The sequence below is a fragment of the Hyla sarda genome, chromosome 2, assembly GCF_029499605.1.
Source record: "Hyla sarda isolate aHylSar1 chromosome 2, aHylSar1.hap1, whole genome shotgun sequence".
NCBI classification, from domain to species: Eukaryota; Metazoa; Chordata; class Amphibia; order Anura; family Hylidae; genus Hyla; species Hyla sarda.
The window spans coordinates 332,143,999-332,169,709 of record NC_079190.1 but is presented as its reverse complement, the minus strand read 5'-3'; the positions used below and the strand labels follow the sequence as shown (position 1 = coordinate 332,169,709).

The 25,711-nt window shown below is 39.9% G+C and overlaps 1 protein-coding gene across 1 annotated transcript in view; it reads right to left on the bottom strand.

The window, feature by feature from the left end:
- LOC130356430 (uncharacterized) overlaps window positions 1-17,260 on the bottom strand; it is a 628,644-nt gene extending 611,384 nt beyond the window's left edge. Inside the window, exon 1 of the mRNA XM_056557979.1 lies at window positions 17,040-17,260. The gene's annotated coding sequence lies outside the window, so the exon portion shown is untranslated. The remainder of the gene's footprint in view (window positions 1-17,039) is intronic.
- Window positions 17,261-25,711: the final 8,451 nt, after the last annotated feature.

Here is a 25,711-nt window from a genome sequence, read left to right as displayed (position 1 = left end):
GCGGTCGAGCACTTTACAGCAATGCACATCGCCGTAAAGCGACATGCATTGCTGTATTGGGACCCTGTATACTACAACTCCCAGCAGGCCCAGACAGCCCTTGGCGTCTGGGCATGCTGGGAGTTGCAGTTTTGCAACATCTGGAGGTCCACAGTTTTGGTACCACTGTGCCCTTCCAGATGTTGCAAAACTACACATCCTCAGCATGCCCTTACTGTCCAGGCATGCTGGGAGTTGCAGTTCTGTAACATCTGGACCTTCAGATGTTGCAGAACTACAACTCCCAGCATGCGTGGACAGTTTTGGCATACTGGGAGTTTTAGTTTTGCAACATCTGGAAGGGCACAGATTGGGAACCACTGTATTAGTGGTCTGCAAACTGCAGTCCTCCAGATGTTGCAAAACTACAACTCCAAGCATGCTGGGAGTTGTAGTTCGGCAACATCTGGCTCTAAAGATGTTGCCAAAATACTACTTCCAGCATGCCTGAGAATGTTTGGGAGTTGTGGTTTTGCAACAACTGGAGGCACACTGGTTGGGAAACATTGTCTGTTTCCTAACTCAGTGTTTCCCAACCCGTGTGCCTCCAGCTATTGCAAAACTATAGACTGTGCATGCTGGGAGTTGTAGTTTTGCAACAGCTGGAGGTCCCCCCCCCCCTGTGAATGTACAGGGTACATTCACATGGGCAGGGGGCTTACAGTGAGTATCAGGCTGCAAGTTTGCGATGCAGTAAATTTTGCGCGGCAGCTCAAACTCGCAGCGGGAAACTCGCTGTAATCCCCCGCCCGTTTGACTGTACCCTAAAAACACTACACTACCACAAAAGTAAATTAAAAACACTACATATACCCCTACACAGCCCCCCTCCCCTCCCCAATAAAAATGAAAAACGTCTGGTACGCCACTGTTTTCAAAATGGAGCCTCCAGCTGTTGCAAAACAACAAGTCCCAGTATTGCCGGACAGCCATTGACTGTCCAGGCATGCTGGGAGTTTTGCAACAGCTGGAGGCACCCTGTTTGGGAATCACTGGCGTAGAATACCCCTATGTCCACCCCTATGCAAGTCCCTAATTTAGGCCTCAAATGCGCATTGGCGCTCTCTTACTTCGGAGCCCTGTCGTATTTCAAGGCAACAGTTTAGGGCCACATATGGGGTATCGCCGTACTCGGGAGAAATTGCCTAACAAATTTTGGGGGGCTTTTTCTCCTTTCACCCCTTATGAAAAGGTGAAGTTGGGGTCTACACCAGCATGTTAGTGTAAAAAAATAAATTTTTTACACTAACATGCTGGTGTTGCCCTATACTTTTCATTTTGACAAGAGGTAAAAGGGAAAAAAGCCCCCCAAAATGTGTAATGCAATTTCTCCCGACTACGGAGATACCCCATATGTGGGCGCAAAGTGCTCTGGGGGCGCACAACAAGGTCCAGAAGGGAGAGTGAAACCTGTACATTTGAGGTGATTTGCACAGGGATGGCTGATTGTTACAGCGGTTTTGACAAGCGCAAAAAGAACAAAACCCCCCCATGTGACCCCATTTCGGAAACTACACCCCTCACGGAATGTAATGAGGGGTGCAGTGAGAATTTACATCCCAATGATGTCTGACAGATCTTTGGAACAGTGGGCTGTGCAAATTAAACATTTTGTACAGCCCAATGTTCCAAAGATCTGACAGCCACCAGTGGGGGGTAAATGCTCACTGTACCCCTTGTTATGTTCCTCAAGGGGTCTAGTTTCCACAATGGTATGCCATGTGGGGTTTATTTTGCTGTCCTGGCACCATAGGGGCTTCCTAAATGCGACATGCCCCCCCGAGCAAAATTTGCTCTCAAAAAGCCAAATATGACTCCTTCTCTTCTGAGCATTGTAGTTCACCCGTAGTGCGCTTCAGGTCAACTTATGGGGTACCTCCATACTCAGAAGAGATGGGGTTACAAATTTTGGGGGGCATTTTCTGTTATTAACCCTTGCAAAAATGTGAAATTATGGGGGGGAAACACACATTTTAGTGACATTTTTTTCTTTTTTTTAGTTTACAAAATGGTATGCCATGTGGGTAATTTTTGCTGTCCTGGCACCATAGGGGCTTCCTAAATGCGACATGCCCCCCCCCCCGAGCAAAATTTGCTCTCAAAAAGCCAAATATGACTCCTCTTCTGAGCATTGTAATTCGCCCGTAGTGCACTTCAGGTCAACTTATGGGGTACCTCAATACTCAGAAGAGATGGGGTTACAAATTTTGGGGGGTATTTTCTGCTATTAACCCTTACAAAAATGTGAAATTTGGGGGGGAAACCCACTTTTTTGTAAAAAATCTTTTACATTTGCAAAAGTCGTGAAACACCTGTGGGGTATTAAGGCTCACTTTATGCCTTCTTACATTCCTCAAGGGGTCTAGTTTCCAAAATGGTATGCCATGTGTTTTTTTTTCCTGTTCTGACACCATAGGGGCTTCCTAAATGCAACATGCCCCCCAAAAACCATTTCAGAAAAACGTACTCTCCAAAATCCCCTTGTCGCTCCCTCGCTTCTGAGCCCTCTACTGCGCCCGCCGAACACTTTACATAGACATATGAGGTATGTGCTTACTCGAGAGAAATTGGCCTACAAATATAAGTATACATTTTCTCCTTTTACCCCTTGTAAAAATTCAAAAATTGGGTCTACAAGAACATGCGAGTGTAAAAAATGAAGATTGTGAATTTTCTCCTTCACTTTGCTGCTATTCCTGTGAAACACCTGAAGGGTTAAAACACTTACTGAATGTCATTTTGAATACTTTGAGGGGTGCAGTTTTTATAATGGGGTCATTTGTGGGGTATTTCTAAGATGAAGACCCTTAAAATCCACTTCAAACCTGAACTGGTCCCTGCAAAATTGTGATTTTGGAAATTTTGTGAAAAATTGGAAAATTGCTGCTGAACTTTGAAGCCCTCTGGTGTCTTTCAAAAGTAAAAACTTGTCAATTTTATGATGCAAACATAAAGTAGACATATTGTATATGTGAATTAAAAAAAAACTTATTTGGAATATCCATTTTCCTTACTTTTTCATCAAATTTTGGAATTTTTCACTAAGAAACTATGCAAGTATCGACAAAATGTTACCAATAACATAAAGTAGAATATGTCATGAAAAAACTATCTCGGAATCAGAATGATAAGTAAAAGCATCCCAGAGTTATTAATGTTTAAAGTGACAGTGGTCAGATGTTCAAAAAAATGAAAGATCTGCCACTGGGACTGGATCACATCCTAACCAATGTATGATCCTAATTTAGACAAACTTACCAATGACAAGGTCAGGAGAAGAGAAACTGAATGTCTGTCAGACACAGGAATAACAACATCGATACTTTAAAATAAAGGACAAAATACATACTACTAGGGAAAATGCATAAGAACCTAAAAACGAAAACCTAGAATCCCATGAACATCATAGCTAAGACACCGGGCCTGAAAGTATGACCCGTGGAGATGTCATACAACCTGCAGATATCATAAGCATGTGCACAACTAAAACAAAGAACAAACAACAGCAGCAAAACATTGTTTTCCCTTTATATAATATATATAAAACCTCTCACTGATTAAGCGCAAAAAGATGATGATCTGACGATGTGCCAGAGTAAATATCAGACACACCCACCTGAAAATGTAAAAGTTTAACATAACAAGCAACCTTATTCTCCAAAACAACATAATACTTACGCAACCAGGTGGACGAAACATTCCGGTTACCTGAAACACAACCTTACCTGTAACCTAAAAGTACATTATACAGTCAATCCACATGTAAACACAACAGATACTGCATAACTGTCATGTCCACACATGAAAACAAGTCTTAGAATAATCCCCATACCTGTATAGGGGACAAGCTTTAGCAAACCATATTCCCTGTAAACGTGACAGGATTTTGTGTAACCGTCATGTTACCAAAACCACCTGTGTGTCATGACGTTATTGCTCTGCAGCCGTGTCAAACAAAACTGGAGTAGTGCATCCCCCTGCAGACGTGGCAGGGGAGATGGGTAGTAAATAAACAGTGTGTGATACGGATTGTTGAGAAAACTAGTCAGTAGCAACTAATCATGTATGCTAATTAACTGCTCAGAAGACGAGTCAGGAGACAGTGACAAAAACGTAATTGCTCTGAAACGTGTCAGAAACAATAATCATGTATGTTATTTAACTGCTCTGAAGACGAGTCAGGAGACAGTGATAATGCGTAATTGCACTGAAGACGAGTCAATAACAATCAATCATGTATGCTAATTGACTTCTCTGACGACAAGTGAGGAGATAGTGATAATACGTAATTGCTCTGAAGAGGTGTCAGAAACAATAATCACGTATGTTATTTAACTGCTCTGAAGACGAGTCAGTAGACAGTGATACTACGTAATTGCTCTGAAGACGTGTCAGTAACAATTAAACTGCTCTGATGACGAGTCAGGAGACAGTGATAAAACGTAATTGCTCTGAAGACGTGTCAGTAACAATCAATCATGTATGCTAATTAACTTATCTGACGACAAGTGAGGAGATAGTGATAATAAGTAATTGCTCTGAAGACGTGTCAGTAACAATTATCATTTATGTTAGTTAACTGTTCTAAAGATGAGTCAGGGGACAGTTTTGAAACATATAATTGCACTGGAAGACGTGTCAGTAACACTTAACCATGAAACTACGACCTGCTCTGAAGATGAGTCAGGAGACAGCCAATTAAGTAATTGCTCTGTAGAAGAGTCAGTAACAATTAGTACGTGATTAATATAACGTACTGTACTGAAGGACTGAGGAAATGACCTATTCTGACAACGTGTCAGCAGCAACTGATAAACGCAACTGTTAGCCCAGACATAATACATATAATTTACCCTCTCTTTTTTCTTTTTTTTTTTTTTTTAAATGTTGCATTTATTTTATTTTTTTTATTTAAAAATGTTTTTTATTTAAAAAAATATATTTTTTTTAAATTTTAATTATTATTATTATTTTTTTTTAATCTAACGTATAGACACACGTTTCATTAATGATATGCATGTATAGACACACATAAATGATATGCATTTAACACAATGATATATCCGTATAGGGACATGTTATATACAATATGCACAAATAGACACGTTATATAGATGGTACGCAAGTCTAGATGCACAAAATAAATGATATGCACGTATAGACGCACAAAATAAAAAATGCTATGCCTGTATAGAGTCACGTTATATCAAAGATATGCACGTATAGACGTTATGTAAATTATATGCATGTATAGACACGCTAAATAGATGACATACACACGTTATAAAAATTATATGCACGTATAGAGACAAGTTACATAAAATGACATGCATATATAGAGACATGTTATATAAATGACATGCACATATAGACACACGCTATATAAATGACATACACACGTTATATAAATGATATGCACGTATGGAGACATTTATGAAAATGATATGCACGTATAGATGAACGCTATATAAATGACATGCACGTAGACACCCATTATAATTGATCCGCACGTAAAGACGCAAATTATATAAATTAAATGCACGTCAAGACACGTTATATAAACGATACGCTCGAATAGATGCACGCTATACAAATGATATGCACCTTATATAAATGTGCACGTATAGAGACATGTTATATAAATGATATTCACATATACACCCACACTATTAATCCTATACATGGATACATTTTATAAAAACCTTATGCACGTATATGCACTAAAACCTACTGGCGTATATACATTGTAAATCCTATGCACGTGTAAGTAACATGTTGGTGGAAATAATGCTTTTTCCCTATACTATTACAGATAAATAACTTCATATAACTATATAACAAGAAAATGATATATACAGTTAAACAAAAGTAAGCTTAGATACCATGGCTGATCAGGCTGCAGGCTCACTAGAGAGGATTAGATACACCAACTGAGCAAAACCAAAAGGCTGTGAGCAGCTGAGGAGGCCTGACAATCACACATCCAAGACAGCTGAGCCTGAGGAGGAAGAGAGGGCTACACACCATAGTATACAGTCTGTATATACCTATATACTCCTACACACCATAGTATACAGCCTGTACATGCCTATATACTTCTACACACCATGGTATACAGCCTGTATACACCTATTTACTCCTACACACCATAGTATACAGCCTGTATATACCTATATACTCCTACACACCATAGTATACAGCCTGTATATACCTATATACTCCTACACACCATAGTATACAGCCTGTATATACCTATATACTCCTACACACCATAGCATACAGCCTATACAAAGCTATATACTCGTAAACACCACAGTATACAACCTGTACATAGCTATATACTTTAACAGACCATATTAAACATCCTATACACAGATATAAATTCCTACCGAATACCTGAGCCCCCGCAGGAGCACCCTCAGGCCGGCACAGAGTACGCTTACCAAAACGCTGTCCCTGTGGTGCTTTATCTAGGGCAACATGCTTAGCCTGCAAAATGGCCACAGAGGTGCCCAACTCTGACTCTGCAACCAAGCATAAAATCATTCTCTATGCCCCTGCTTCCACAAAACCGTACGCCCCACCCACAGCTACCGAAGGGAGTTACATAGCCCCACCTGCAGGTGCGGTGGTTTAAACTCCCCACCCCTCGCACAAACTCAGCCGTACAGGCTTCCACTCCTCAAAAAAAGCTTCTGGGGAACCAATAAACTACTGCTCTTTTGCACACATCCAAAGTTGTCAATTTTTTATGCTGTGGTCTTGGACTTTGTTGCATGACCTTTATACCATATTAGTGATTGTATACAGGAACATATAAAGGTAGATACCAGCTGTATACAGGATCTGTATACCATATACTGTAAGTGATTATAGTTACTTCTAGGGACTCACAGGTACGGTCATTTCTGATCAGTGATGTCCTCTTTCCTTTTCTTCTGCATCTGGATCAGACTGACATGTCAAATTCTTCCAGTCAAAAAACATAAGACTCAATACATAAGACTCAGATTTAATATTTGAGCACAGGGAAACATAAGACCCTGTTCCCAAATCGAGGCCTCATCCTCCCCTTATAGCCTTCCTTTCCATCTCCATAATTGGTGTCTTTGCCAATTCTCTGCTGTAATTCTTGCTAAAAGCATTATATTGAAACTGTGTGGGGTCTTATTTTTTGCAGGATAGGTAGCGGCTTTGAATAGTATTATTTTGGGTATATCTGACATTTTGATCACATTTTATGACATTTTTAGTGAGGAGGTATTGCCCAAAATCAGTAATTTTGGCAAGATTATTATTATTACTTTTTACGTTGTTCACCGTGCATTATCAATAACATGATAATTTCATTCTGCAGGTCGGCACAATTATGGCGATACCTCATTTATGTACTTTATTGGATGGTCTATTACTTTTACACTATAAAATCTATTTTTGTTTAAAAAAAATCTTGTTAGTGCATCGCTACTTTTTCAGAGCTGTATTCTATTTTATTTTTATTCCGACAATGTTGTATGATGGCAAATTTTTTCCATGAAGAGATGACATTCGTAGTGGTACCATTTTGGAGTACATGGGACAATTTGATCACTTTTGATTTTAGTTTAACAGAGGCGGCATTTGCACAGTTTTTATTTAATATTTGAGCACAGGAAAACATAAGAGCCTGTGCACAAATGGAGGCCTCCTCCTCCCCTTATAGCCTTCCTTTCCATCTCCATAATTGTTGTTTTTACCAATTCTCTGTTGTAATACTTGCTAATAGCAGTACTTGTGTGATGACAAATTTTTTTCCATGAAGAGTTGACATTCGTAGTGGTACCATTTTGGAGCACATGGGACATTTTGATAACTTTTTATTTTAGTTTTACAGAGGCGGCATTTGCACAGTTTTTATTTAATATTTGAGCACAGGGAAACATAAGACCCTGTGCCCAAATGGAGGCCTCCTCCTCCCCTTATAGCCTTCCTTTCCATCTCCATAATTGGTGTCTTGCTGTAATTCTTGCTAATAGCAGTATATTGAAACTGTGTGGGGTCTTATTTTTTGCAGGATAGGTAGCGGTTTTGAATAGTACTATTTTTGGGTATATCTGACATTTTGATAACATTTTATGACATTTTTAAGGGAGGTATTACCCATAATCAGTAATTTTGGCAAGATTATTATTATTATTACTTTTTACGTTGTTCACCGTGCATTATCAATAACATGAAAATTTCATTCTGCAGGTCGGCACGATTATGGCAATACCTCATTTATGTACTTTATTGGATGGTTTATTACTTTTACACTATAAAAACTATTTTTGATTAAAAAAACAATTTTGTGCATCACTACTTTTTGAGAGCTGTATGTTTTTTATTTTAATTCCAACAATGTTGTTTGACGGCAAATTTGTTCCGTGAAGAGTTGGCATTCTTAGTGGTACCATTTTGGAGTACATGGGACATTTTGATCACTTTTTATTTTAGTTTTACAGAAGCTGCAATGGCTAGGTTTTTATTTAATATTTTGAGCACAGGGAAACATAAGACCCTGTGCCAAAATGGAGGCTTCCTCCTCCCCTTATAGCCTTCCTTTCCATCTCCATAATTGCTGTCTTTACCAATTCTCTCTTGTAATTCTTGCTAATAGCAGTACTTGTGTGATGACATTTTGTTTTCCATGAAGAGTTGACATTCGTAGTGGTACCATTTTGGAGTACATGGGATATCTTGATCCCTTTTTATTTTAGTTTTACAGAGGCGGCATTTGCACAGTTTTTATTTAATATTTGAGCAAAGGGAATCATAAGACCCTGTTCCCGAATGGACGCCTCCCCTTCCCCTTATAGCCTTCCTTTCCATCTCCATAATTGGTGTAATTGCCAATTCTCTGCTGTAATTCTAGCTAATAGCAGTATATTGAAACTGTGTGGGGTCTTATTTTTTGCAGGATGGGTAGCGGTTTTGAATAGTACTATTTTTGGGTATATCTGACATTTTGATCGCATTTTATGACATTTTTAGTGAGGAGGTATTACCCAAAATCAGTAATTTTGGCATGATTATTATTATTACTTTTTACTTTGTTCACCGTGCATTATCAATAACATGATAATTTCATTCTGCAGGTCGTCGCCATGATTACGGCAATACCTCATTTATGTACTTTATTGGATGGTTTATTACATTTGTAGTGGTACCATTTTGGAGTACATGGGACATTTTGATCTCTTTTGATTTTAGTTTAACAGAGGCGGCATTTGCACAGTTTTTATTTAATATTTTGAGTACAGGAAAATATAAGACCCTGTGCCCAAAGGGAGGCCTCCTCCTCCCCTTATAGCCTTCCTTTCCATCTCCATAATTTCTGTCTTTACCAATTCTCTGTTGTAATACTTGTGATGACAATTTTTTTTTCCATGAAGAGTTGACATTCGTAGTCGTACCATTTTGGAGTACATGGGACGTTTTGCTAACTTTTTATTTTAGTTTTACAGAGGCGGCATTTGCACGTTTTTTATTTAATATTTGAGCACAGGGAAACAAAAGACCCTGTTCCCAAATGGAGGCCTCCTCCTCCCCTTATAGCCATCCTTTCCATCTCCATAATTGGTGTCTTTGCCGATTCTCTGCTGTAATTCTTTTAACCCCTTAAGGACTCAGGGTTTTTCCGTTTTTGCACTTTCGTTTTTTCCTCCTTACCTTTTAAAAATCATAACCCTTTCAATTTTCAACCTAAAAATCCATATTATGGCTTATTTTTTGCGTCGCCAATTCTACTTTGCAGTGACATTAGTCATTTTACCCAAAAATGCACGACGAAACGGGAAAAAAAATCATTGTGCGACAAAATCGAAGAAAAAATGCCATTTTGTAACTTTTGGGGGCTTCCGTTTCTACGCAGTGCATATTTCGGTAAAAATTACACCTTATCATTATTCTGTAGGTCCATACGGTTAAAATGATACCCTATTCATATAGGTTTGATTTTGTCGCACTTCTGGAAAAAATCATAACTACATGCAGGAAAATGTATAAGTTTAAAAATGTCATCTTCTGACCCCTATAACTTTTTATTTTTCCACGTACAGGGCGGTATGAGGACTCATTTTTTGCACCGTGATCTGAAGTTTTTATCGGTATGATTTTTGTTTTGATCGGACTTTCTGATCACTTTTTATTCATTTTTTAATGGTATAAAAAGTGACCAAAAATGTGCTTTTTTTGACTTTGGAATTTTTTTGCGCGTACGCCATTGACCGTACGGTTTAATTAATTATATATTTTTATAGTTCAGACATTTACGCATGCGGCGATACCATATGTTTATTTTTTTTTTTTACACTGCTTTATTTTTTTATGGGAAAAGGGGGGTGATTGAAACTTATATTAGGGAAGGGGTTAACCTCCCTGGCGGTATGATTCTTTCTGGAAATTTGTACCAAAAGCGGTACAATTTTTTGCACTGAATTTCACATCTCCCCCCGCCCATTTCACATCTCCCCCATCACATTCCCCCTCCCTTGTCACATTCCCCCTCGTCACATCCGCCCGTCACATTCTCCCCCCTCCTTGTCACATTCTTCCCCCCCTTGTCACATTCTTCCCCCCCTTGTCACATTCCCCCCTTGTCACATTCCCCCCCTTGTCACATCCCCCCCCTTGTCACATTCCCCCCCTTGTCACATTCTCCCCCTTCATGTTACATTCCCCTCTCCCTGTCACATCCCCCCTTGTCACATCCCCCCCTTCATGTCACATTCCCCCTCCCCCTGTCACATTCCCCCCTCTTGTCACATTCCCCCCTTGTCACATTCCCCCCCCTGTCACACCCCCCCCTTGTCACATTCCCCCCCTTGTCACATTCCCCCCCTTGTCACATCCCCCCCTATCACATTCTCCCCCTTCATGTTACATTCCCCTCCCCCTTGTCACATCCCCCCCTTGTCAAATCCCCCCCCTCTGTCACATTCCCCCCTTTGTCATATTCTTCCCCCCCCCCCTCCTCACCTTGTCCTGCAGCAGCATACACTAGGTTTGCCGGGCAGATTTCAAACCTAGTGTATTTGCTGCAAAACAAGCCCTTTCCCCTTGAGCCAATCACAGGCTTTACACCACTGCAGTCTGTGATTGGCTGAAAAGTGAAAGGTCCTGTAAGATGAATAGAGCAGGGACCAGAGCGCACGGAGGGGAACGACATCTTCAGGGACCGGGACTAGGTGAGCAAAATTTTTTTTTTATTTTACTACTTTTTCCTTTTACATTTAGCTCTGTGTTTTTCTAACAGGGTGCCTCCAGCTGTTGTGAAACTACTACTCCCAGCATGCCCGGACAGCCTTTGGCTGTTCGGGCATGCTGAGAGTTGCAGTTGTAGTTTTGCAACAGCTGGAGGCCCTCTGGAAGGGAAACACTGACTTTTAGTATTTTTCTTTACCTGCTCTGGCCGGCCCCCGCAACGGGAGCCGACCAGAGCAGATATTCGCATGTTTTCCCGGGGGCCGCATCTCTATATCGCATTGCTTTTGCGATATATCGTGCAGCCCGGCCGGGAACTCAGCAATTCTACCCCGAGCGTGACTCGGGGTTACCGATCCTGGCAGGGAAAATTAACCCCAAGTCACGCTCGGGAATACCGCTCAGGAGGTTGAATGACCTTTATTAACACTTTTTTTAACATTTTTTTTGCAGTGTTATAGCTCCCATAGGGACCTATAACACTGCACACACTGATCTTTTATACAGATCACAGGCGTGTATTAACACGCCTGTGATCAGTGTTAACGGCGCTTGACTGCTCCTGCCTGGATCTCAGGCACGGAGCAGTCATTCGCCGATCGGACACTGAGGAGGCATGTAAGGGCGCGGCGGTCCCGAACAGCACGACTGAGCAGCCGGGTCACTTTCACTTTCGCTTTAGAAGCGGCGGTCAGCTTTGACCGCCGCTTCTAAAGGGTTAATACCGCACATCGCCGCGATCGGCGATGTGTGGTATTAGCCGCGGGTCCCGGCCGTTGATGAGCTTCATATCGCGGGAGGCGGCGCAGGACCTAAATATACGTCCTGCGTCGTTAAGGGGTTAAATAGCAGTATATTGAAACTGTGTGAGGTTTTAATTTTTTTGTAGGATAGGTAGCGGTTTTAAGGAGGCATCACCCAAAATCAGTAATTTTGGCAAGAGTATTGCAATTATTTTTTACGGTGTTCACCGTGCATTATCAATAACAAGATCATTTTATTCAGCAGGTCGGTACGATTATGGCGATACCTCATTTATGTACATTATTTGATGGTTTATTACTTTTACACTATAAAAACTATTTTTGATTAAAAAAATCTTGTTGGTGCATTGCTACTTTTTGAGAGCTGTATTTTTTTTTATTTTTATACCGACAATGTTGTATGACGGCAATTTTTTTCCATGAAATGTTCACATTCGTAGTGGTACCATTTTGGAGTAGATGGGACATTTTGATCACTTTTTATTATAGTTTTACGGAGGCGGCATTGGCACGGTGTTTATTTAATATTTGAGCATAGGGAAACAAAAGACCCTGTGCAAAAATGGAGGCCTCCGCCTCCCCTTATAGCCTTCATTTCCATCTCCATAATTGGTGTCTTTGCCAATTCTCTGCTGTAATTCTTGCTAATAGCGGTATATTGAAACTGTGTGGGGTCTCATTTTTTGAAGATTGGTAGCGGTTTTGAATAGTACTATTTTTGGTTATATCTGACATTTTGATCACAGTTTATAACATTTTTAGTGAGGAGGATTACCCAAGATCAGTAATTGTGGCAGGATTTTTATTATTACTTTTTATGTTGTTCACCGTGCATTATCAATAACATGATAATTTCATTCTGCAAGTCGGCACGATTATGGCGATACCTCATTCATGTACTTTATTGGATGGTTTATTACTTTTACACTATAAAAACTATTTTTGATTAAAAAAACATTGTTTGTTCATCGCTACTTTTTGAGAGCTGTAAGTTTTTTTTATTTTAATACCAACAATGTTGTTTGATGGCAAATTTGTTCCGTGAAGAGTTGGCATTCTTAGTGGTACCATTTTGGAGTACATGGGACATTTTGATCACTTTTTCTTTTAGTTTTACAGAGGCGGCATTGGCACAGTTTTTATTTAATATTTTGAGCACAGGGATACATAAGACCCTGTGCCCAAATGGAGGCCTCCTCCTCCCCTTATAACCTTCCTTTCCGTCTCCATAATTGCTGTCTTTGCCAATTCTCTGCTGTAATTCTTGCTAATAGCAGTATATTGAAACTGTGGGGGTCTTATTTTTTGCAGGATAGGTAGCGGTTTTGAATAATACTATTTTTGGGTATATCTGACATTTTTATCACATTTTATGACATTTTTAGAGAGGAGGCATTACCCAAAATCTGTAATTTTGGCAAGAGTATTGCTATTATTTTTTACAGTGTTCACCGTGCATTATCAATAATATGATCATTTTATTCTGCAGTTCGGTACGATTATGGTGTTACCTCATTTATGTACTTTATTTGATGGTTTATAACTTTTACACTATAAAAAAAAATTTTGATAAAAAAAAATCTTGTAAGTGCAATACTTCTTTTTGAGAGCTGTATTCTTTTTTATTTTTATACCAACAATGTTGTATGATGGCAAATTTTTTCCATGAAGAGTTGACATTCGTAGTGGTACCATTTTTTGAGTATATAGGACATTTTGATCACTTTTTATTTTAGTTTTACAGAGGCGGCATTTGCACAGTTTTTATTTAACATTTGAGCACAGGGAAACATAAGACCCTGTGCCCAAATGGAGGCCTCCTCCTCCCCTTATAGCCTTCCTTTCCATCTCCATAATTGCTGTCTTTACCAATTCTCTGTTGTAATTCTTGCTAATAGAAGTACTTGTGTGTTGACAACATTTTTTTCATGAAGAGTTGACATTTGTAGTGGTACCAGAGTACATGGGACATTTTGATCACTTTTTATTTCAGTTTTACAGAGGCAGCATTTGCACAGTTTTCATTTAATATTTGAGCACAGAGAAACATAAGACCCTGTTCCCAAATGGAGGCCTCCTCCTCCCCTTATAACCTTCCTTTCCATCTCCCTAATTGGTGTCTTTGCCAATTCTCTGCTGTAATTCTTTTAATAGCAGTATATTGAAACTGTGTGAGGTCTTATTTTTTGCAGGATAGGTAACGGTTTTGAATAGTACTATTTTTGGGTATATCTGACATTTTGATCACATTTTATGAAATTTTTAGTGAGGAGGTTTTACCCCAAATCAGTAATTTTGGCAAGAGTATTGCTATTATTTTTTACAGTGTTCACCGTGCATTATCAATAACATGATCATTTTATTCTGCAGTTCGGTACGTTTATGGCGATACCTCATTTATGTACTTTATTTGATGGTTTATTACTTTTACACTATAAAAACTATGTTTGATAAAAAAAATCTTAAAAGTGCATCGCTACTTTTTGAGAGCTGTATTCTTTTTTTTATTTTCATACCAACAATGTTGTATGATGGCAAATTTTTTCCATGAAATGTTTACATTCATAGTGGTACCATTGTGGAGTACATGGGACATTTTGATCACTTTTTATTTTAGTTTTACAGAGGCGGCAATGGCTAGGTTTTTATTTAATATTTCGAGCCTGTGCCCAAATGGAGGCCTCCTCCTCCCCTTATAGCCTTCCTTTCCATCTCCATAATTACTGTCTTTACCAATTCTCTGTTGTAATTCTTGCTAATAGCAGTACTTGTTTGATGACAATTTTTTTTCCAGAAAGAGTTGACATTCGTAGTGGTACCATTTTGGAGTTTATTTTTACTTTTTATTTTAGTTTTACAGAGGCGGCATTTGCACAGTTTTTATTTAATATTCTGAACACAGGGAAACATAAGACCCTGTGCCCAAATGGAGGCCTCCTCTTCCCCTTATAGCCTTCCTTTCATCTCCATAATTGGTGTCTTTACCAATTCTTTGCTCTAATTATTGCTAATAGCAGCATATTGGAACTGTGTGGCGTCTTGTTTTTTGCAGGATATGTAGCGGTTTTGGATAGTACTAATTTTGGGTATATCTGACATTTTGATCACATTTCATGACATTTTTAGTGAGGAGGCATTACCCAAAATAAGTCATTTTGGCAAGATTATTATTATTACTTTTACAGTGTTCACCTTGCATTATCAATAACACGATCATTTTATCCTGCAGGTCAGTAAAGATTATGGAGATACCTCATTCATGTACTTAATTTGATGGTTTATTACTTTTACACTATAAAAACTATTTTTGATTAAAAAATTTGTTTGTGCATCGCTACTTTTTGAGAGCTGTATGTTTTTATTTTAATACCAACAATGTTGTTTGATGGCAAATTTATTCCGTGAAGAGTTGGCATTCTTTGTGGTACCATTTTGGAGTACATGGGACATTTTGATCACTTTTTCTTTTAGTTTTACAGAGGCTGCAATGGCTAGGTTTTTATTTAATATTTTGAGCCTGTGCCCAAATGGAGGCCTCCTCCTCCCCTTATAGCCTTCCTTTCCATCTCCATAATTGGTGTCTTTGCCAATTCTCTGCTGTAATTCTTGCTAATAGCAGTATATTGAAACTGTGTGGGGTCTTATTTTTTGCAGGATGGGTAGCGGATTTGAATAGTACTATTTTTGGGTATATCTGACATTTTGAGCACATTTTATGACATTTTTAGTGAGGAGGTATTACTAAAAATCTGTAATTTTGGCAAGAGTATTGCAATTACTTTTTTACATGATCATTTTATTCTGCAGGTCGGTACGATTATGGTGATACCTCATTTATGTACTTTATTTGATGGTTTATTACTTTTACAGTATACAAAATATTTTTGATCAATAAAATCTTGTTAGTGCATCGCTACTTTTTGAGAGCTGTTTTCTTTTTTTATCTTTATACCGACAATGTTGTATGATGGCAATTTTTTTCCATGAAGAGTTGACATTATTAGTGGTACCATTTTGGAGTACATGGGACATTTTGATCACTTTTTATTTTAGTTTTACAGAGGCCACAATGGCTAGGTTTTTATTTAATATTTGGGCACAGGGAAACATAAGACCCTGTGCCCAAATGGAGGCCTCCTCCTCCCCTTATAGCCTTCCTTTCCATCTCCATAATTGGTGTCTTTGCCAATTCTCTGCTGTAATTCTTTTAAATAGCAGTATATTGAAACTGTGTGGGGTCTTATTTTTTGCAGGATATGTATTGGTATTGAATAGTACTATTTTTTGTACATCTGATATTTTGATCACATTTTATGAAATTTTTAGTGAGGAGGCATTACCCAAAATCAGTATTTTGGCAAGAGTATTGCAATTTTAAGGCAAAACAAAACGCTTCGTATTATGCTTTAAAACTTCTTTACTAAAACTCAGCAGCATATAAGTAGTAGATGTATTAAAGACATTTTTTATATATAAAGTGTAAATAAGCATATGAGAGCTAGGATGCAACCTAGAGTGCTGTTCATGGCATCATCCAATCAGGAAATAGTATAGATGATATCAATAACTGTCATATAGAAATCTTCCTTCTTCTTTGCTGCTCAGCAGACGGTGAAGTTATGTCATTTTTTCCCTCTCTCATAATTTTATATATTGTTGTATAAAAATTTATATGGTTTAGTTCTTTACTAGTCAATTAATATTTTTAGATTTATTTATTAATTTAAATTTATTTATTTATTTACTGTAATTTCTTTAATTTCATTTATTATTCGTATCATATATATATATATATATATATATATATATATATATATATATATGTTCTCATATTCTCTTTTACTTGATTTTTTCCTTTTTTCATCAGAATTGCTTAATTTTTCCGATTTATTTTCTAATTTTTTCTACATATTTCCACTTCTCATTATTTCATTATAGTATACATTTTTATATACTTCCCTGGCTCTTAATCTTGCTCTATTATATCGCTCCTATCATTCACTTAGTTCTTACCTTCATTGCGCATCTTCTATTGTAAACTGCATCATCGACGCCATTTCTCAGCACGGGACCCGTCCTCTGCGTCTCCCTCGGTGCCTGTTAATCTCCTCTCGCGTCTCGAGCTCTTTGCTTGTTCTCGCAAGATCACTTGACAGCGAGGTCATCTCCTGTCAAGCGTTCCCGAGCTTTCGGCATTCACCTCACAGCTGCCAAAGCCCGAGGACGCGTCTGTCTCTAAGCCCATAATTGTATCCTAATGCATCGATATTTCTGTTTCCTCTTAAAATCCTCCCAAAATCTTTTAGTTTAACCTCTGCAGCCACCTTGTGGCTGTTTTATTTATTACATCTTAGTATTTTATAGTTTAAAAAAATTCTATTCCCCATATTGATATGTCTAATGTTAATATATTATTTATTTATTAATTCATGATTTCAATATAATTAATTGATCAATATACTTAATTGCTTTATATTTAATTAATGTATTACCTCATAACTTATTAATTTATTAATTTTTTAATTGTATTAGATATTTTAAATGTTTCTATTCATATTTAATTTTCCTTAATTGCCTTGTATACAGTATATACATATACATTATATTCTTTTTACAATACTACATCTCTATATTATCAATATGTCCCAGAACAATAGTCAAATTACATCTGATAAAGTTAATCCTGATGCTTTACAGTCCATGGTAGATGCCTCAGTGTCTAAATCTATACAAAATACAGTTTTTACTCTGCAAGAATCTTTTGAAAAATCACTATCCAATGTGATGGCTCGCTCTGGCACTACTATTACAGGGGTGTTACCTCCTATAACCCCATCAGATCAATATTGGTCCCCTGCCGAATCTGTTTCTCGTTTGGCAAAAGGTCTTAAGGGTCCTGGTAAAGCTAAATCAAAAAAGCGCCACATCCCAGGCAATGTACCATACCCCTCCAAAAGATGTGAAACACATGTCAGGAGTTTGCCATGAGACCAATGTCACCCAACCTATGGGTTCTAAGCCAGACCTATCTATTAGTGGTTCTAAGAAACCAATTTCCTCACCCTCTGCCCAAGAGGAAGTCCAACCTATCAGGGCCACGACTTCCACTTTTAGAGCGAAGCCAGACTCCTACCGAGTTGTCTCATCTGAAGAATCTGACGATTCTGACATCCATGAGGTTGACGAAATTTTATATGTCTCGGAGGAAAGTGAGTCAGATCACGAGGACCCTGCTATGCAGGAAGACACTCCAGTGAACCTACCTGGGGATTCCTATTTTGACCCCACTTTGATATGCCATCCACGGTCTGGTGAGTGGCTTCCCAATCAGAGAATTGCGGAATTTTTAGCTCTTCGAGCTAATAAATGTTTGGAACGTCCATCCCGTAGCAAGCTAAATGCCCTCGCCCCTCTCTGCCTAATAACGCCTCTGCTACTCCGGAATTGGACCCTCTTCTAGCCAAATTCTTGTTTAAAACGCTTAAAAACCCGAAAAAAGGAGTGGACCGAAGTTTTAAGTCCTGTCAGGACAAATTGATGGACCTTCTTGGCCCACTCTCCAAAATTATGGATATGGCTGATGAAGCATCCAATTCTAATACTATTGTTGATACAGAGACCCTTAAAGGGTGAATTCAGCGTGCCATTTGTATATTCGGCAACGCTAATTCCGCTCTCTCCACTGAGAGAAAAAGATCGATACTTATGAAAATTGACCCACAACTTACCAACCTGGCTACTGCCAAACCGGTCAACCCCACAAATGGCATGCTTTTCGGGGAAGATTTCATCAGGGAGCTTAACAAATACGTTGGGCTCTTTTCTTCTCTCAATAAAGCTCAAGTATCAATGAAGAAAGTATTCTCTAGTAGAATTTTTGGGAGGGCCGGAAAAGGCCGGGGACGATTTTCCGGCCGGTCATCCCGCTATAGAGATTATAGAGGCCCCTATTCTCACCACCCACACAATTCACAGCTCCACCTGCCACTCCCTCCCCATTTTTCCCTTACAGGTCCAGACCTTGGCGCTCCAGAGGCCAAAGAGGTTATCCCCGCTCCAGACCTCCCACAGGTAAGTCTACCCCTGTATTCTTCCCAACATATCCGATTAGGGGGAAGACTCCTTCCTTTTTTCACAATTGGACTATGATTACGTCCGACTCTTGGATACTAAATAGACATGTGCAATTCGGTTCGGCACGAATGTCTAAATTAACGAATTTTACCGTTTTTGTGCATTCGGACCCATCCGAATGCACGAAAACATATTTTGAACATTCCCGAATAGCCACGATAATACGAATAGCAAAGTAACGAATACATTCGTTATTTCCCGACCTGTAAATAACGAATGCATTCGTTATCCGTAAACGAACGTGAAGAATTCATTCTGATAACAAAGTTAATAAAAAGGATACAGATAGTTTGATTTTTCGGATACATTCGGTATTCGGGTACATTCGGTAAATCTTTTTATTCTTTTTTTGGACTTTAGCGATCCTAAAGAGTTATGGAGATACCTTTTTTATTAAAATTTCGTAGGGTATCATAAAAAAATCATAATAAAAAAGATACAGCGGTGATGGAAAAAATTGTATCTAATGAAATGTATGATTTTTATTATGAAATGTTTATTCATTTTTAAACAGGGATCAATTTATGTGAGCGGGTAAAGCACTAAAAATGTAGCCGACAATAGTAAAAATGTAGTGTGTGCGTGTTTTTCACTTTTTTTTTTTAAACATTTTTTAGGTAGTACTACTACTCCCAGCATGGAACACACTCTTCCATGATGGGAGTAGTAGTTACCTGTACTAATTGACAGATCGCAGGGGTCCCTTGCGATCCTCTTGTATAAAGTATAGATGCAGCGGCTGCTCTTCTATGGTCCCCTGCACTCACGTATATATACACATATTCATATTTCCCGCAGAGCTGTGATTGGCCAGATGGTTCCAGCCAATCACAGCTCTCTGTGAGAAATAGGAATATGTGTATTATATACGGCCGTGCAGGGGTCCATAGGAGAGCGGCCGCCGCATTCATACATTATACTGGAGGATCGCAGCGGGCATCAGGAGTGATACCCGCAGTGATCTTCCCTTTACTACAAGTACTACCACTCCCAACATGGAGTACACTCTGCTGCATGCTGGGAACTGTAGTACCTGTATTAATAGACAGATCGCAGCGGGTGTCAGAAGTTACACTCGCTGCCATATGTCTATTAATGCAGGTACTACAGCTCCCAGCATGGAGCAGAGTGTGCTCCATGTTGGGAGTATTAGTACCTGCAGTAAGGGACAGATCCCAGGGATGTCACTTCTCCTGACACCCGCTGCGATCCTCCTTATGTGAATGTCGGGATCAGCTGTTCTCAGGGCTACAGAGCCGGGAGAACAGCTGACGCTGAGCCGTAGGTATACATCGTATATCTACTGCCCAGCAAGAACTTACAGTGAGCCTGCAATGTGTATATACAGTATACACATTGCTGGCTCACTTAACCCCTTGCTGAGCTGTGCGCAAGCCCAGCAAGGGAAGAGTTAACTTACACTGCTGGACAGTGTAAGTTAACCCTTTGGGCGGTATACACAATATACAGCTATCTATAGATAGCTGTATACAGTGTATACAGAAGACGAAGTCCAGCTTACTTCCCTGAGTCCCGGGCCGGGTTCGTGTAGCTCCGCCCCCCCTAGTGATGACGTCATTAGGGGGCGGAGCTACAGAAGGGAACAAGGCTAGTTAATCTGAAGCTCTGTTCACATTGTACGTTTTGTATAATGTGAACAGACCTTTCTGGCAGTGTCTACCCAGACAGGGAGACTCCAGCTGTTGCTAAACTACAACTCCCAGCATGCCCAGACAGCCAAAGGCTGTCTAGGCATGCTGGGAGTTGTAGTTTTGCACCAATTGGTGGCTCCCTGTTTGGGTAGACATTGCATCATGGGTGCTCTCCCCAGCGGACTGCACCAAAAATGTCATAACCAATTTTTTGTGTTTTTTTCTTCTCGTTTCAGATCCGTGTATGCAGAGGATTACTGCGGATTCGATGGATTACGGCGGATTATTTATTTTTTCCTTTAATAAAATGGTTAACGAGGGCTGTGGGGGAGTGTTTTTTTAAATAAAATAATTTTTCCAATGTGTTGTGTTTTTTTTTTTTTTTAATTGAATTTTCAGGGTTAGTAGTGGAAGCTGTCTTATTGACGGAATCCATTACTAGGCCAGGGCTTAGTGCTAGCCTCAAAAACAGCTAGCGCTAACCCCCAATTATTACCCCGGTACCCACCGCCACAGGGGTGCCGGGAAGAGCCGGTACCAACAGGCCCGGAGCGTCAAAAATGGCGCTCCTGGACCTAGGCGGTAACAGGCTGGCGTTATTTAGGCTGGGGAGGGCCAGTAACAATGGTCCTCGCCCACCCTGGTAACGTCAGGCTGTTGCTGTTTGGTTGGTATTGTGCTGAGAATGAAAAAACGGGGAACCCTATTCGTTTTTTTTTACATTTTTTTATTTAAATAAAAAAAAAAAACGCATAGGGTTCCCCGTATTTTCATTCTCAGCACAATACCAACCAAACAGCAACAGCCTGACGTTACCAGGGTGGGCGAGGACCATTGTTACTGGCCCTCCCCAGCCTAAATAACGCCAGCCTGTTACCGCCTAGGTCCAGGAGCGCCATTTTTGACGCTCCGGGCCTGTTGGTACCGGCTCTTCCCGGCACCCCTGTGGCGGTGGGTACCGGGGTAATAATTGGGGGTTAGCGCTAGCTGTTTTTGGGGCTAGCACTAAGCCCTGGCCTAGTAATGGATTCCGTCAATAAGACAGCTTCCGCTACTAACCCTGAAAATTCAATAAAAAAAAAAAAAAACACAACACATTGGAAAAATTATTTTATTTAAAAAAACACTCCCCCACAGCCCTCGTTAACCATTTTATTAAAGGAAAAAATAAATAATCCGCCGTAATCCATCGAATCCGCAGTAATCCTATGCATACACGGATCTGAAAAGAGAAGAAAAAAAACACAAAAAATTGGTTATGACATTTTTGGCACTGTCCGCTGGGGAGAGCACACATGATGCAATGTCTACCCAAACAGGGAGCAACCAATTGGTGCAAAACTACAACTCCCAGCATGCCCAGACAGCCTTTGGCTGTCTGGGCATGCTGGGAGTTGTAGTTTAGCAACAGCTGGAGTCTCCCTGTCTGGGTAGACACTGCCAGAAGGGTCTGTTCACATTATACAAAACGTACAATGTGAACAGAGCTTCAGATTAACTAGCCTTGTTCCCTTCTGTAGCTCCGCCCCCTAATAACATCATCACTAGGGGCGGAGCTACACGAACCCAGCCCGGGACTCGAGGGAAGTAAGCTGGACTTCGTCTTCTGTATACACTGTATACAGCTATCTATAGATAGCTGTATAAAGTGTATACCGCCCAAAGGGTTAACCTACACTGTCCAGCAGTGTAAGTTAACTCTTCCCTTGCTGGGCTTGCGCATAGCGCACAGCTCAGCAAGGGGTTAAGTGAGCCAGCAATGTGTATACTGTATATACACATTGCAGGCTCACTGTAAGTTCTTGCTGGGCAGTAGATATACGATGTATACCTACGGCTCAGCGTCAGCTGTTCTCCCGGCTCTGTAGCCCTGAGAACAGCTGATCCCGACATTCACATAAGGAGGATCGCAGCGGGTGTCAGGAGAAGTGACATCCGCTGGGATCTGTCCCTTACTGCAGGTACTAATACTCCCAACATGGAGCACACTCTGCTCCATGCTGGGAGCTGTAGTACCTGCATTAATAGACATATGGCAGCGAGTGTAACTTCTGACACCCGCTGCGATCTGTCTATTAATGCAGGTACTACAGCTCCCAGCATGGAGCAGAGTGTACTCCATGTTGGGAGTGGTAGTACTTGTAGTAAAGGGAAGATCACTGCGGGTATCACTCCTGACGCCCGCTGCGATCCTCCAGTATAATGTATGAATGCGGCGGCCGCTCTCCTATGGTCCCCTGCACGGCCGTATATATACACATATTCCTATTTCTCAGAGAGAGCTGTGATTGGCTGGAACCATCTGGCCAATCACAGCTCTGCGGGAAATATGAATATGTGTATATATACGTGAGTGCAGGGGACCATAGAAGAGCAGCCGCCGCATCTATACATTATACAAGAGGATCGCAAGGGACCCCTGCGATCTGTCAATTAGTACAGGTAACTACTACTCCCATCATGGAAGAGTGTGTTCCATGCTGGGAGTAGTAGTACTACCTAAAAAATGTTTTTAAAAAAGTGAAAAACACGCACACACTACATTTTTACTATTGTCGGCTACATTTTTTGTGCTTTACCCGCTCACATAAATTGATCCCTGTTTAAAAATGAATAAACATTTCATAATAAAAAAGATACATTTCGTTAGATACAATTTTTTCCATCACCACTGTATCTTTTTTATTATGATTTTTTTATGATACCCTGCGAAATTTTAATAAAAAAGGTATCTCCATTATTTATTAGGGTCGCTAAAGTCCAAAAAAAGACTAAAAAGATTTACCGAATGTACCCGAATACCGAATGTATCCGAAAAAACAACACGAATACCCGAATACCGAATGTATCCGAAAAATCTAAACCGAAAATATTGCCGAACCGAAATTTTTTTCCAAAACGAAAAAACGAAACAAAATTAAACGAAAATTTTTCTAGTGCACAAGTCTAATACTAAATATAGTCTTGGGTTACCAAATAGAATTTGTCATCCCTCCTATCCAAACACATTTACTTCATCCAATCCAATTTTCCCTATTGGACAAAAAACTGATAGACCAAGAAGTCCAAGAATTGGCTTCCAAACGAGCAATTATATCTGTACCCCCACATTCCATGGGATTCCTAAGCAACCTCTTTCTGGTAAAAAAGAAAGACAGAGGTCACAGACCTGTGATCAATTTAAGACTTTTAAACAATCTGGTTGTTTATCATCACTTCAAGATGGAGGGCATCCATCTTCTAAGAGACATTCTTCTGAAGAACGATTGGTTAGTGAAGATAGATCTAAAAGACGCTTATTTGACAGTACAAATCCATCCATCTTCTCAACCTTTTCTTCGTTTCCTTTGGAACGATCAGACATGGCAATTTACTTGTCTCCCGTTCGGTCTTTCATCAGCCCCGTGGTGCTTCACAAAACTATTGAAACCAGTAGTTGCCTCTCTAAGAAGTCGCGGAGTTTGTCTTATTATTTATCTAGACAACATCCTCCTTATGGCTCAAACAAAAGAGTTACTTTTGCTCCACATGAACTGGACATTAAACCTCTTAACTCATCTAGGATTTCTCATCAATCACAAAAAATCCATTCTGATTCCATCTCAACATCTGGAATTTTTGGGTTTCATGATAGATACTCAACTGACCACTTTGAGTCTCCCTCCAAGGAGATTGAAAGTTATTCGGAAAGAAATCCGACAGATTCTCCACAAAGGCATTTTATCTCTGAGGACAATAGCTCGAATTGTGGGACTCCTTTCAGCCTCCATTCAAGCCATTTTTCCTGCTCCTCTTCAATACAGAGCACTCCAACGCCTAAAAATTCGCCACTTGAGATAAGGCCTCAGTTATTCGGACGAAGTTCCTCTGTCCTCAAAAGCCAAAGAGGAACTTTTTTGGTGGCTGACTCACATAGAATCTTGGAATGGGAAAGCAATTTTCCATCCGAATCCGGACATCGTCATCGAATCAGATGCGAGTCTTTCCGGATGGGGTGCTCGTTGCGGCTCCCTTTCTACAGGAGGCAAATGGTCTCCTTCAGAATCCCTCCTTCACATAAACTGTCTGGAACTTCTAGCAGGATTCTTTGCCTTAAAAAGTTTTGCAAGGAATTCCTCCCATTGTTGTATTCTTCTTCGTATGGACAACATTTCCGCTGTCCAATACATCAATCATTTGGGAGGCAAAACTTCAAAAGTTCTTGCAGATTTTGTCAAAGAATTTTGGCATTTTTGTTTAGACAAGAATATTACCCTGAAAGCGGAATACCTCCCCGGAATTTCCAATTCAGTAGCGGATTGGTATTCTCGTCATTTGACAGATTCCAGCGATTGGAAACTTCATCTTCCAATCTTCCAATCGATCAATTCTCTTTGGGGTCCTTTGCACACAGATCTCTTTGCATCCCGTCTCAACACTCAATTACCTCTTTTTTACAGTTGGCGCCCGGACCCGGAAGCTTTGAGGGTAGACGCCCTCCTGCAATTTTGGCCTCAGAAGACTCTTTACGCCTTTCCTCCTTTCAATCTCATTCCTCGGGTTCTATTTCAAACCTTGATCCAGAAATCCACTCTAGTTCTCATAACACCACTATGGCCAACCCGGTCTTGGTTTCCACAAATTCTTCATCTCCTCATAGATTTTCCCCGTCTTCTTCCTTCTTTTCAGAATCTTCTTCTAGATCCCCAGAAGAATGGCTAGGTTTTTATTTAATATTTTGGGCCTGTGCCCAAATGGAGGCCTCCTCCTCCCCTTATAGCCTTCCTTTCCATCTCCATAATTTCTGTCTTTACCAATTGTCTGTTGTAATTCTTGCTAATAGCAGTACTTGTGTGATGCCATTTTTTTTTCCATGAAGAGTTGACATTCGTAGTGGTACCATTTTGGAGTACATGGGAC